Source organism: Phalacrocorax carbo, chromosome 8 (genome assembly GCF_963921805.1).
Source record: "Phalacrocorax carbo chromosome 8, bPhaCar2.1, whole genome shotgun sequence".
NCBI classification, from domain to species: Eukaryota; Metazoa; Chordata; class Aves; order Suliformes; family Phalacrocoracidae; genus Phalacrocorax; species Phalacrocorax carbo.
This window is the reverse complement of record NC_087520.1, coordinates 16,174,269-16,189,417: the sequence shown is the minus strand read 5'-3', so window position 1 is coordinate 16,189,417 and position 15,149 is coordinate 16,174,269. Positions and strand designations below refer to the sequence as shown.

At 42.6% G+C, this 15,149-nt stretch overlaps 2 protein-coding genes across 2 annotated transcripts in view; one reads left to right on the top strand and one right to left on the bottom strand.

Moving 5' to 3' along the window:
- The window catches only part of KCNMB1 (potassium calcium-activated channel subfamily M regulatory beta subunit 1), a 182,373-nt gene extending 178,868 nt beyond the window's left edge, over nt 1–3,505 (bottom strand). The window contains exon 1 of the mRNA XM_064458915.1: nt 3,496–3,505. The gene's annotated coding sequence lies outside the window, so the exon portion shown is untranslated. The remainder of the gene's footprint in view (nt 1–3,495) is intronic.
- Nucleotides 1–15,149, top strand: part of KCNIP1 (potassium voltage-gated channel interacting protein 1) — a 298,956-nt gene that overhangs the window by 46,761 nt on the left and 237,046 nt on the right. The gene's annotated exons all lie outside the window — the stretch shown is intronic.

Below are 15,149 nucleotides of genomic sequence, written 5' to 3'. Positions count from 1 at the left end.
GTCTGCAGAGACCATATGGTTGGGTTCTGGTTTGCTTTGATTTTTCCTGCTTTTATGTTGTAGTTGTTGCTCATGGTGGGATCCCCATGGGGACATGGCACAGTTAAGGCTTTCTCTCCTTGCAATCTTGTTTCCGAAAAGGGCAAGGTGAGGTGTTTGTGTGTCAGCTCAGAAATGCCCAAGTGCCAAAGTTGCCATGCTGAGAGTGGCCATAGGCCCATGCCAGCTGGTCAGGCACCTACCTGTAATCCTGGTATTTCAGTGGCTTCGCTTTTAGATCTGGTCCAGGCCATGTGAGCGAAGAGGAAGCACGTCCGATAACTGGGTCTTGCAGCAAGGTGCAGGATGAGAGCAGGTCAAAGTCAAACCTTGCCCATCCAGTGCACCAGTGCAGTGGTGAGCGCATCTCCCTGTGCTGCATCTGACAGGCACAGGGCGCTGTGGTCAGCTGGTCTGGTGTGAGAGGCGGCTGCACAGGGTGCAGGGATCTGAAGAATGGTGGAAGGATGGCTGGGCACATCTGCAGTAATAAAGGATTTCTTGAGGCTTAAGATAGCAGTTTTATTCATAAATAATTGTATTAACTTTTAAGTCTTCATAGCCTGTCCTGTAACCTTTTACACTGTTAACTGTAGTCAGCTCCAATAGCAGGGGTTGTATGAGCTTCAGTATTGACATTTCTGGAGAATATTTCTCTGTATTGCAAAATCTGTCATTAATCCAAATTGGTAAATGAAGATTGAAGATTTAAAAAAAATATATAACCAAGAAGGCTGTATTCAAAAATGTGTTGAAGCGCAGCAGGTAGTTGTTAAATGCCTTTTTCTTTTTTTTTTAATTTCTCTTAATCTCTGATGGTGTTTGTGCTTTGTGATATGTAGACAGTGATGTCTAGCCAGGTTTGAGAGCTTGGTAGTTGCCTTGTTGTGTGACCCATAAGGGAGTTCAGCATTTTCTCTGCGTAAAACTTTAAGATCTTCCTGGACTAGTGATTAGGCTTCATATTGGTTCCAACAGTACAGGATTTGCCGTTGGCAGTGGAAGGTGAGCTGTGTTGTGAGTATCAGGCAGGTTAATGGCTGCCTGGGTGCTGCTGGGGCTCTCCATCCCTTCTAACAACTGTTCTTCTAGTAGATTGGTGTTTTGCCACTCTGCAACATAATTCTGATCTCTTAAAACTACATTTGAGTGGTTTCCAGCTCTGGCTGAAGGGATAAAATACTTTGTGCTATTTATTAGACTGAGTAACAGCAACAAATCAGTGACCATAGCTAATAACAGCAAAACATATTAAGGGTACAGTAAGCATCAAGTACAATTTGCGAGGGCCTTTAGATGTCAATTAATTGTAGCTGGGATCCTTCTGGGGGTTTTCTTGCCTTGTGTAATCACTCTGATAAAGATAGGGTTAGTGCGCAGTGGTGTGGTTTCTCTATGAGATAAGCAGTGGGTTATTTCTTTTGGATTATATCCAAAAGCAGATGGATAACGCTGAACTGGATTTCCAAGTCCTCATTCCAGCCCTACACCAGCTACGTTAGTGCTGAAGAGCATCAAATACCATCTACCAGCGCTAGAGCCCAAGCTGGCAGAGGATGCTTCTGATTACAACTGATCCAGGAAAATGTCCTCCCTCTGCCCCCCAGCATGGGGCATATTGTCCAAGATTTTTGACGTACAGTAAGCCGCTCTGCTGCCAAGAGAGCTTTAGACATATTCTTCTCATCATCTTTAAGTATTTTCTCCATGTCTCACTTCTCCTTGATATAATAGCAACGTTATTTAGCTGCCGTTTGCTGTTCTGTGCTTTATAAGGTGCTACTATCTTATTAGATCAGGGAATTCAATAAGGAATAGAAAGATTAAATTAGATCAAATGAAAAGTATACTTTGTAGGAAGTGACGGTTTAACTGGGAGGAGAAGTCAGAAAATGCAGCACTGTTTAATACTTAGAAAGGTGTGAGGTAAGGCCTTAGTGTCTGATTTGAAACACTGTCAGTATGTCTGCAGAGTGAATAGAGGTTATTGTGGTGTCTGCAGACGCAGTCTTGTTAGCATGACTCCAGCAATAGCTGAGAAATGAGGAGTTGGGGGGGAGCCCCTGGAGGGCTCTCGCAGCATGTGGTGGCACCTGGGTCCTTACAGTTGCTGTTCTCCTCATCTGTGCTGCCAGACAAAAGCCAGGGCAGGGATGTCTCCCCTGACACAACGTACACCTTCATTTGCGGCACAGCCATACCTGCGATGCCCTCCATCACCTCCCAGTTTTCTTCTCCTGAACCATTGAGTCAGTATAACCATATATACGAGACGGGAGACTTTGCCAGCCAAGCTGGCATGAGACCTGGATTTGGTCTCAGGAGGTTGTAGCCAGTGAGACCTCCTCTGTACTAGCTGTTTCTGTGCCACCACAACCCCTCTGACCTAGGCCTTCTCTGTTCCTTGTTCTTCCCCAGTTGTGTGACCTTTGTGACACCAAGTGACTCTAGCAGAGAACATGTCCCTGGGGAAGCAGAAATTCACTACACTGTGTGAGTTTGACAACCCCTTGGTCTGTTCATCTTCTAACCGTTTTTGCCTATACAAACCAAAGAGGCAAATGATAAAGCAGATGAGGGGCGATGGTTGGTCTGTCTCTGTCCTTTGGGTCCATACTGTGACTGGGAACTACAGAAGCTCTGCATCCTGCATTTGATGATGAGCAGCTGTTCCTGGAAGGAGTTAGACTCCCACATGCTCCTCAAGCTCAGTTGAATATTTATCACCACTCTGATGGCAGTGCACCTTGCAGTACACAAATACACTACCATTTGTCTAGTTATTTTTATGTTGGTTGCTGCACAGCAATTGGGGTTTCAATATTCAGACCGGAGGTTGAGGAGGGAAGAGGAGTAATCACTCCTGCTGGCACACATTCCCTGAATGACCATGCTGAAGTGATGAATATAAGCTCTTGACATGTTCTTCATGGTAATATTAATAGCGGAGATTACTGCAGATGACAGCAAATTAGATAAGGCAGGGTTCCCCAATGCTTACTGCCTGCCACTGAATTGGTTTTGGCTTTAATATTTCACTTGGTTAAAGAGTGGTGCTTAAAATGTGTACAGTGCCCCATATATTTAACTTTCTCCAAGAAACAGGAAAACTAGGCTTGGGTTACAGACAGGACACTGACATTCATGTCTGTGTGACAATTGCCTTGGGAAGAATTGCAGGAGTTGCACTGGTTAGGTGTTACCACCTTAGAAAATCATGCGGAGTTCAGAGGCAGAGAGAAGTCACAACTGCTCTTTGGGTTTAAAATTAAAGTCTGGTTTGTAAATGTGTATCCCAACAGTGTTCAGCTAAGGGAGGGCAGCCAGAACGGCTTTGCATAAAATTTCAGATATGGGACTTTGTGTTGGTGATGGTAGAGCTTGGGGATTTTAAGTTTGTTTTTTCTTGCTTAGTTTGACAGGGAGAAGCAAGGGACAGCTTTTTGTTTCCTGAAGTTGATTAAATACAAATTTTTGGTGATACAGAAACCAGAGTAGCAACCGAGTTTCATCCTCAAAAGCTAAGTTGATGAAAGACAACTTATCTTAATGAGAAGGCATGTCCAAATAGAAAACTTAGGAATTCTCTTTTGCATTGGGTCACATTGGGTGACATTCATGCCATGCTGTGCTGGAACACCAGGAGTGGGCTGGCTGTGATCTCTTGGGCCTCAGTGTCTGGGAAAACTGGTCTGTACAGGTGGGAGAACAGCCACTCACAGACGCTTTCTCTAGTTAAACCATCTCTCCTAAAACTGTAGAAAACTACAGCGCTTTGTGGAGCCAGTGTGAAAGTGTCCAGACTGGTTTTAAGTAGACAGGGACAGCAGGGGTTAACAAGGCACTGTTGCTGAGCAAAGGAGCATTAATTTTCTATGTGGTTAACAGCTGTGGCAGGCATTTCCATGTTTGTGTGACTGGTTGGCGTCGGGATCCAGAGCTCGTTTTGTCACTTTTGCATTTGTCCCACAGTCCGCATGTTGTGTCATGCTGTAGGTATAGCCCTGATCTGCAAGTGGAAGGGTAGACTGAATTAGGTCATTATTTATAGGACCCAAGAGTCATAACAGTGCTGCTTTGCTAGAAAATCACAGCTGGTTTTTTCTTGACTGCTATTAATCAGACACAGGCTTGTGTATCCCCTCATCCCTGTTGTAGAATACCCATTAATTTAATGAAAATTTAATTTTAAAACTTGTTCTTATAACATGACCTGGGATACTTAACTGACAACAGCATTAGCTGTACAGCACACAGCTTATTTGGAGATAGTGAGTCCTTATAGCAGGAAGAGGTGAGTGCAGGGCTGTTCTGGTTTTTGTAGAGACATTGACTGAAGGAAAAAGTTTACAGTGAAGTTAACACCTTTCCTTCCCACCCCCTTTTCCTTCAAACCCCGCCCCCCCCCCGATGCTTTGCTTTAGACAAAGGATTTAAATAATTGATCATTGTTTGAATGCAGAAAAGTCAGCGTTCTTTTACCAGGAAAAGGCAGCACACAATCCTGGACCAAAATCAAGAGCATCAATTTGTGTATAACTTATACATTATTTCTGTGGCCTGACCCCATTGAGGCACCTGCCATTCTCCTTATTTGATGCACATAAATAGTAGGGAAGGGCTCAGGTAAAACCATATATTGGCTTTCCTTGTGTTTTCGTGCAAAAATCTGCTCCCATTAAAGCTTGAAAAAGCACCAAAAGTTACAGATATTAGTAAGAAACCCTCCTTTAAATTATTACTGATTTTTGGAGGGATTTTATCATTGCCCTCCGTCAACATCTGGTTGTTACAAATTGCTGTGGTTCAGCATGAGCTCCTGTAGCATCAGAGAAGCGATCATCAGGAGTTGCCCTAGTGCCTGGGGACTGTCGTGGCACATGAAACAGCTACTGTCTCTCATGGTAAATGCAAAACCAGGATGATTTCTGCAAGTTTTGCATAGTTCTTATTGGACTGATAACTTAATGAAAATTATAAGGTTGGTAAAATAGATATCAGTCCCTTCCTTTTGCTGAAGCTTAAAAGGAACCTAACAGAGATTTCAGTGTGTTGAGGGCAGGGAAGTTTATATTTATGACCTAAATTCTTCTGGATTCTTTTTTTGTTAATTGATGAATTATTTATTTCTGTGTACATTTTCCCTGTGTGTTCATTTCCATAAACAATAAATATAAAAAGAATTACAAAGGTTCTTTCTGGGATTTGTAGAGGACTGGTAGACATCTCTGTTACTAAATACTACATGTTTTAGAGAGCTAGCATTACAGCTGAACAGGTGTTTTGCTACTCTCTCAAGTTCTGTCTGGCATCAGCTGCAGACAGCATGATTCTTTATACAGCAGTTAAAATAGAATGGTAGGATACGCAGTCTTAGTGTAATGCAATCAACCAAGATAACACCAGTATAAATATGATTATCCATTACATGCTCCATAGGTTGGTCCAATATTGACTTAAGCAGATCCATTTATTCTTCACTTTTATTTAACTACAACAAAAATGTATATAAAATGCCTAAAAGTACTTTCTTCTGTCTGCCTGAAAGATCAGTTTTTCTTTGAGGGCGGGAAGAGAATAGCAACAAAGGCTTCTAACAAATGCTTTGGGGCATTTGGGCCTGTTTGATCCTCACCGTAGATCATGGCAATTCAGTGGCTGGTGGGTACATTTGACTGCTTGCCTTGCACCTTTCTCCAGTTCACATGCTCTTCGGCTGTCCCCAGGAACAGCAGTGCAATGCCATGGGACCAGTTTGGCTCTGGGCTGCCATTCAGGATGAAGGTGCTGTGGAAAAAGGACTGAAAAAATTTATTTCTTCCTAGAAACAAATACCAACAGAAAAGATTACAACTGTTCTTCCGTTTTGAGATCATGACACTGAGGATTGAACAAAGGTGGGAAGTAGCTCCTAAATTCTGCAGACATTACAGTCTGTGTGTAAATAGATGAACCAGAGAAACCTGTAACCAGTAGTGAAGACTTGGGAATGAGAGCTGCTTGCTGAAGGGCCTGAGCCGGGTATGTGCACTGGGAAGAGAGGGGAGTGTTCAGTGGGATGCAGGGTTGAGTGTAACCCCATGGGCAGCCCACTGCTATGGTTGCTTATATATGACTGCAAGGTTTGGGTCAGCCATGTGTGAACAAATGTTTTGTGGAATAAGAAGTAGGTGGAAAGCGAGCTGATCTCTCACAGGTTCATCTCCTTGGAGAAGCCAAGACATCTGCCGCTTTAGTAATGGCCCTTTGAAAACCCCATCATGAAAACAGAACTTGACATTTATGGTATTTCTTAAAGGTATCTATAATGAAGGAGCAAGAAACAAGAAGTAGCTAATTCCTTCTTTACATTGCTTTTAGGTAGATGATAGTGCCACGTCCTTGCATCATGGGAGGAATGAGGTGGTCTAGTGTGCCTGCCTTGCTCCCTGTACCAGGTGTTTGCACATTAAGAAAAATGGCATGCTGCTGAGATCACTGCTGCCCATGCTGCTGACCCTGTCCAGCACCAAGGTGACAGTAATGGCAGCCCCTGAAGTGATGTAAGGGCTGGGCTGGCAGTCAGATGAGTCTCACACAGCACCTGCCCTCCAAATGATAACTCCCAGAAGCTGGTATCAAATAAAGTCAGTAGCTGTGGCTTCTGCAAACCTGCCTCAAACTCTTGCACTGCCAAGCCTGTTGGATGTTGGATGATCGTCCAGAGAGAGTATTGTTAAGCGTGGTATGAATTTAAGTCATGTATCATTTATGAGCATGAGCCCCTCTGCAAAGCTTTCTGGTGTTTAACTTCTAGCATTATGAACAGGCTGTATCTGAGGAGCTGAGATGGTTTTTATTGAATGCATTCAATAGCACCTTTTTAATTGCAAGCCAGCTTGTTTTGGTCTTACTTAGGAGAAATTGTGCAAAAGTTGAAATCTGGATTAGAAGAAATAAACATAAATGCCATCATAATGTATTTTCCCTTGACATTTTCTTTTTCCTCTATTTTTTATTGAGTACTTTTATTTGTCCTGGCTTAGGGACACTGGCTATGTTTGCTACTTCATGTGAATATGATTTCAGACAGCCTTTGGCCTCATGGTATTTTAACGCTTTTCCAGAATCGTTTCAATCCATAAATTTATACTGGGATCTATGAGTTTAAGTCTCATTGGTTTCAGTGACAGATGCATGAGTGCACCTGTGAACTGAATCAGAAATAAGTGGCTTTAGCTATCAGCAGACAGGAGATGTCGTCATTTCTCTGACAGCTTGATTTGTTTCTGCAACTCATTCTTCCAAATGAGTGAAAAAAGATTCTGATTATTACGTGCGTATATGCAACATTATAACTAAACATCCTATTCCAGTTAGGACATCACAGGTATGGCTTAAGCTCTAGAAATTTGCTGTTCTGGAAAAAGGAGAACCCGCCTTTGCCACACTTCATAAAGCACTCACTGTGGAGGTTGCTCTGGAGTAGCTGAGAGTAAAGGGATTTCTCAGCCCCATTTGTTTCTCTGTCTCCAGGTGCATGAAATGCTTGATTACAAAATGCCAGGAAAATATGGTTTGTGAAGTCAGCTCGCGAATGGAAAATTCCACCTCTGGACTGGGAGCTGGGTTTCCCAATCAGAGGATGAGAGTTAATCTCACTCCATCTACCTCAGAGCCTTAAGACTAACAGTAACACATTCACAGCCAGGAATGTGCCTCCTTTCAAGGAGCAGAGGTTGGTATGCCTAGGTTGTACATCTTCTTCATTCAAAATTAGGTTTTATTATGCTGGGTGAATTGCCTTCAACACACAGAAGTTTCTTTAACATTGCTATTCGTTCAAATCCTTACTGTAGTAATAACCAGATTGGCTTGCGTGGCTTTTTAATAATTTTTGACTTCGCACTGGGCTGTGCTCTTCACCAGAAAATAAGCTTTTTGCATAACAATTCTTATAGATGGTCTGTCTTAATTGTGGTAGCTATCCTTTGTCATCAGTGGTTGTGTTGTTTGATCCTTAAAATCCTTTACCTCTGGTTTCTTCCTGGGACTTTTGGATTTGATAATATTGCCAGGAATGCCTGTGGAGAGGAGGTCCCTAGGACTGTGCTCTCATCTTGCTTTGGGACGTTAAACGGGTCTGGCTCCTTACGTCTCCTCTCAGCCAGACACTGAGGGTGATGCTCTCAGTACTGACCCTTGAATCTGTGTGTGTCCCTAGGTATTACAAACAACAGCCTGCAGCAGCCTTGTTAGTAAAATCCCTGCAGTCAAAATATTTATGGAGCTCTTCTAATGTACCAAGTAGAGAGGTGCACTCCAAGCCCACCAGGTAAGTAGGTGATAACAATTTGATTGTGATGGAGGGTCCACGAAGATGTTTTGGTGACACTGAGGTTGCAGTAGCAGGACTGGCTGTTTGTGAGACTGAGATGGAAGTGAGAGATGGACCAAAGGAAAGAAGAGATGGGAATGCTACAGTGCCAGAGTTTAACAGATGTTAATTTGCTTTACATAAGGTATTCACATCTCCTGCCATGTTTTTTGAGGGTTGGAAGATACCTTGATAGATTAGGTGAATGCTGCCAGTTAAAACTACCAATCAAGACCGGGGGTGGTGGGGGAAGGCCTGGGGCTGGCACACCGAACTCACCTGCTTGGTCACTGCAAGCAGCTGAGAAGGGAAACCAAAGGTTGGAGTAAACAATCAAGCTGAATTAGGATTTTGTGTTTTATTTGCACTCACTTGTTCCTTCTCTTAATAGAATCGCTAAAAAAACTGTTACCTGAAATATTAAGCTCTAAAGATTTGCTGCCATTGTAAATATTACACTTGAATTGATGGGGTGCACTTCAGAAATCAAGCCACATTCTTAATAGAGGACCAGTGCATATTTTTACTGTTTATAATACTGTATTAGGTGTTTAATTAAAAAGAGGTTCCCAGAGGATTAGCTAGCTTCATGTTGATGGCAGAAGCAGATCTGTTAGCAATTTTTTGGCAGGTAATTGTAATGTGGAACTGGATGGCTTGGACTGAATATTTTATGATGGCAGCTGTAGTTGGAATGAAAAGAAATATAATCACCCTTTTTGCTAGAGGGAAAAAAAATCAAACAAGTACACACACCTGTTTGCTTCTGCAGGTTTGCTAGCTTGGTAAATTAGGAAGGAATTAGTGCTGATATTATCCAGATTACTGGGCTGAGTTCCACAGCAGGGAGCACAGAAGCTGGCTGGTGGCTTTCACTGCTCACACTTCTGCAAACACCTGATCTCCCGTGCTCCTCGGGGAGCTGGGTGGATTTGACTTCCATTGTCTGCTCTTAAATTAGATTAAGCTGGATCAGTGGGACAGGATGTAGCCCTGAATGTGAGTGGTAAAGCACAGCTGGAAAAGAAAAGCATCTTCCCCTCCTCAGACAATGTGCTGCCTGTCTGGTCATGATTTTCAAGAATCATCTTGAGATCAGAAGAGGTTTTACCCAATGTAGCCACCATCCACTGATCCCTTTGACATCCCTGTGTCTAAGCAGACTTGGCCCTTATCAATGTTTGTTGATCTTAATACCACGTGTGGCAGCAGGTAGATGGTGTCAGGGAAGATAAGCAACAATTTGGAGAGCAGAGCAGGTGTGGAGCAGGCTCGTTTCTGAGACAGCCTTAGCCCAGACCCCTCACCACCAAGCTGCTCCTGCACGAGGGCTTCCATGGCAGATCTTTTGGATGGGTTGGGACATGGCACATTCCACATCTGTTTGCTGCTGCTCATGTTGTTCAAAAAGCTGCAAACGAATATATCTTATTGGATCAGATTATTAATCCTGTCAATTCAGCAGCAGTCCTCCACCAGTGGCTAATGCCTGAGGTCTCACATGAGAGCAGAAAAACCTTCTCCGGCTGTGCTGCTGGGAATTTTCTGTATGTTATCGGTCTGCAAAACAAAGTATTTAGTCTAATGACTCTCCCAGGAGCAGACTTGTGTGAGGCATTCACAAATGCGGCATTTACTTTACATGGCTCAATGTAATCACTCAGTGATTACATGGAAATGAGGGAGCTTAAGAGAAAGGTGGGAGAACTAAACCCTGTATTGACAGGTTTGTTAGCTTTAGAGTCTGAATTAACTCAAAAAAATAGGGTTTTTAAAATCTTGTTATTATTTGGTATTAACGGTGCTGTTAGCTGTCCCTGCTCTCAGCATGCCCCTTCACAATGTGTTTGCGTGAAAGCACATGTTTCCTGACCGTGCCCGGCACATGTGCAGCAGCAGGAGCTGCCGAATCAAGGATGCAGTTGCTGAAGCCGCCTATGAGCCCTGACAGGAGAGTTTAGAGAAGCCCTGAAACATTGTACTCAGCATTTTATAGGCATTAGGCTGAATGAGCTGATATAAGGAGGAGAAAACAGATGGGAGAAAGCATTTATGAAGCAGCTGCCTGTTAACCAATAATTTGGTACATTTCCTTCAGTTCTTTTCATTAAGCCACAATATGTGGATGTCTCATTTTCTGAGAGATGCATCGAATGTTCAAAAGACTTGGCTATAATTACGCAAATGCTGAAAGAGCAGAGACATGCACTGTGTCAGGAATAGTTCTCTCTCTCTGTGCTTTGGAGTACAACAGCCCAATACAGCACCCTTCTTCTACACCCATCTCTTCTTCCCGAATTCTTTTTAACGATTAACAGGGTAATGAGAGGAACTGATGATTCACAGTGAATGTTGTTTAAATCTGAGAGCTCCTTGTGGAGCGTTTCGTTTTAGGTCTCGGACCCGTTGGTGGCAGCTCAGTATGGTAACCCAGAATTTATCAATGTATAGAACAAAACTTGCTTGATTGTCCATGATCTCTATTATGGGAGAGAATTTGATCTTTCCTTCTGATAGTAGCCAGATACGGTCACATCTTCTTTGCACTAATCTGAGACCCCTTACACCTGCAGTTAAAAATATAGGACTGAATTTTTGTAAGAACTCAAAATGATAACACTTATTTTCCTGACTTTGTTAATGATGTTATGTTAATGACTCAAACTTTCCCTGTTTTCTGCCCACTTTAAGTACCTCACCAAAATGTGAGCCAGCTCTGCCAGGGATCTGTGCCACAGGATTAGCTGGGAGAGGCCACATTGTGCAGAGCGTGTCCCTCCCAGAGCAGGAAGGTGAGCCTGTCTTGGCTGTGCTTGCCTGGCCCAGGTGCAGGGAGGGAGGTGCTGTGAAGTTCCAGCTCTCATTCCTGGTCCTCTAAATCCACCTGTAGGTTGTCTGACTTGCACTGGTCTCAGGTAGCAGAAGGGAACATCATTCCCAATGTTTGCGGTTAACATAAACAGTTCCCTTAGTGACATGCGTACCAGAGAGATAGAGTGCTGAATGAGAAGAGGTGCTTTGAGTACACTGTTAAATAGGCCAGAAATAGTGGATTCCAGACAGAAAGGGCTTTTGTATAACAAGACATAATATACCATCTTTCAATAGGCAGTAATGGTAAGCAAGCCCCTCTGTTAATGTTTGAGGTTTCTGTGGTGTGAATAAAGGCCTCAGTTACCAAGTCTGACTGCAGGAAGCTTGCGTGGTCTTTCAGTTGAGGTAAAACCAAAACTGAATCTTTGCAAGCAGAGTAGGTGCTACCTGATGCCGAGACCTGCCAGACACCCTGGCTTTTCAGATGCCTTGAGATCAAATGGAAAGAAAACCCCAAATTTTTGTAACCTGCACCCACTTGTTCTCCCAGCAAAATTTCCAGAGTGTTTTATTCCTTCTCTGTTTTTTGGTTTTGGAATCAAAGGGAGAAATAGTCAACTGCTGGCAACTGTCAGAGCTTCATTAAGTTGGGTACAGTCCCATGGAGCTCTGACAACTTCTACCAGTTAAGCAGTACATTGAGGATCCCCTTAACCTTCTAGCACAGAGACTGATTTCTAATATCTTTAAAGCTTTCAGAAATAATTATGTCATTAACTTTCTTGTGAGCTTCAAATGGGGTTCTGTGCGACACAGTAGTGCAGGGGTGTGCAGAATGTCAGTTTATCAGTGTCCATCTCACCAGACAGGCTGCTTCATCTTCTAATGCCAAGCTCCTGACTTGCCTTGTTGATGACTCAGATTAATCATTAGCTTCTTATTAGTCTTGGTCATTAACTTCATTAGTTTTTAGAGATCATTAGGGAGTCTGAGACTACCTGAGGATACAGTAACCTCTTGTGGCAGCCAAGTCCCATGTTTGTGTTGTGCCCAGAGAAGCTAGGGTGCCTCCAACTCAAGAAAGCTCTGTTCTCCAGTGAACAGCGCAGTGGCTTTTACCACTTGGGTTGTCTTTGCTCCCCAAACACATGTCATTTAAGTTCTTCTGTTTGTGCTAGCAGCCCACCCTGCTCCACTGTCTTGTTGTACCTTACTCTCCTGAGCTGGAAGCAGGACCTGCACCCTCATCACAGGCAGCATTTCTGCACTAAGAGCAGTGGAAGGTTTGCGTGTGCGAAAGGCTCCGGATCCCGAGGAATGCAATTGCCATTGATCAGGCTGAAACGAAGATGTGTGCTTTGCGTTTAGCTTTTCATGCCGGTATTGTTATCTGCCAAATTCAGTAACTCTGCAGTGCAGCTCAGGGTCCTTTAAAAATTCAAATGAGATTGACTGAAAACCAAAACCTAAGTACAGATGAGTGTTATTTACCTCCAGTACTCCCTATAATTCTTAGTCTGGAGGTAAAGCAGAAGCAGTAGTTTTTCCCACCTCCTCTGGATAATGGTCTTCTGTGTTAAAACTTAGCTTGGTTGTTTGTCCACATGCCCCTGAGGAAAGGCAGGATCCACCTGCACAAGGGCTAGGGCCAGCACAGAGGAGGAGCTAGTAGCAAGGCAGGAACTGTCACTCAGGAGAGGTAAGATTGCTGTTTGTCTGATGGCCACACAAACCTGCAACAGGTTAAAAAACTAACTGCTCAGGCTGTGTGCTGCAGGGGCTGTTCCAAACAGAGGTTTGCTTTTGGCCACAACTTTTGTGCCATGTGTTTGTTACACAAAGTCTCTAATATTTTCTGATGCTGCAGCTCTTCTTTCAATCGAGATACTTGTAGGAAGTTTATCCTCTGGCTACTGCTCATATATTACCTGTTTTCATGGGACCTGTAGGAGTTTAACTGTCCTTGAGGCTCTTCTCCTGTTTTCCCCACCAGCAGATCAAATTGGCTGGACTGAGCTAGAATGTGCAGAAGTTGTTACAGAGAGATGACGGAGAGGCACACAGAGAAGGGTATCTCCTGGAAGGCTCATTTCTAGAGAAAATCAGGACAGTTTTCCTTTTTCTTTCTGGTCATTTGCAATGTCTAAAGACTGAGAAGGTGGATATTTCCAAGGCGGGAACGTGAGGCCAAAGAATAGGGGCTGAGCCTTGACAGACCAAGTTTCCCCATCTCACCTGTCATGTTGTAGAGAAACACTGCAGCTGAACAGCACGCCTGGGAGCTGGTCGGACTGGTGATGGAGGAAACCTACACTGTGCTAATATGAAAAAGAAAATCTTCCTCTTTTTTAGTAATATCATCCATATATCTAATGGACCTTAGGCAAAGTGCAGTCATGTCCACCGTTTGCAGCCTGATCTATCCCAGTGCATTTAAAGGTATCTCAGCCAGTGATGTGGTGCCTGCACAGTAAAGAGCTTTTCTGTTTCCTTCTGTACACTGTGCTCCAGTCTCATGTTACTAGAAAAGGACTGATTGTGCAGAATCTGGCACAATGGATACATAAGTGGATTAACAGAGACAGCACATTGTAAAATCAATATTTTTTCCTTCCTGTTACTGGAGACAGAAATAAGCAAAATTCAAGCAGGGACAAAATACTGTAGCCACAAAACTGGCGCAGGACTTACCAAGATACCTTAAATATTTCTGCTGTGATTACAAGTATAGTGTGATTACTCCTCAACGCTTGCATCAGGTAGCTTTACTGTATTCATTTGTCAGGATATTTACAATTTGTTTCAATCACCATATTTTGTAAGGTTGGGGGGGGAAATTCATAAGTTATATTTGAGAATATAAACTTTAAGACACTTAAGGTCAAAATTTTAATAGCTCTAAATGCTGCTGACAGGAATCAGGCATTGTTGGCTTCAGCAGAAACTAAGTGCTCTCTGCACCTGAAGCTTGAGTGCCCCTAGTGCTAGAGTTGCTTTTTAACCATTAATTAAAACATTCTGTTAAAATGCTAAAATCATAATATACATTCTGCAGTTGGTATAATTAATTATCACATTTATCTAACTGAAATTGTGGCTTCATGAGAGTAAAAAAGTGTTATTACCAGCTTGATGTTATGCCTTTACATCACAGCCTTATTGACTGGATACAGGAGGTTACTATCAAATCCAGTTATATGTAAGCTAGTTACATGCCTCAAGTATTAGTGCCTGCCACTGCGTTTCTATAATGAAAGATACATATTCTTTAGAAATTAAGACAGACGTATGCAGTCAATACTGGGACTGGTTTGTAGCTTTATTTTTTTAAATACATATGCTAATGTTAAGCAAACTATGTTTCTTTTAATTTTGTAATATTTTTATCAAGGTATGTTAGTCCTGAATTAATTAGTCCTGAAGTAGTCCTGAACAGATAAACAAAGGAAAAAATGTCGATTGTCCTTTCTTAAAAGGGCTGGGTTTTTTCTTTTGTCTTTTGAACAGGACTTTCCAATGCTATTCAAAGGCATTCATTCTAAAAGAAGAGAAATTTCTAATAGACAGTTGTAATTCAGTGCCAGAGCTGCCTGTAACAAGAGAATCATCATAAACAGAGTGGCCAACAATAAAACATCTCTGTAGTGTCATTTTATTGTTGTGGAATAAAATAGAGAAAGGTGTTCCATACGTAAGGCATCAACATAGCCACGCTAGAAGGCAATTTGGGAAAATCTGAGTCTCTAACTGCTGTTTAAGAGCAAACCTCTTCCTGTTAAAAGAAATAAGAGTGCTAATAAGCATTAAGAAAACAAGTGTGATGAAAATTAGGCTGACCAAGGGAAAAAGAAACTATTATTAACAGTAGCATCTCTGAGTTTTTACTGAATTTATTTATCAGGTCTGGCAAATACCCACTTCCTACCAGGATTATCTTGTC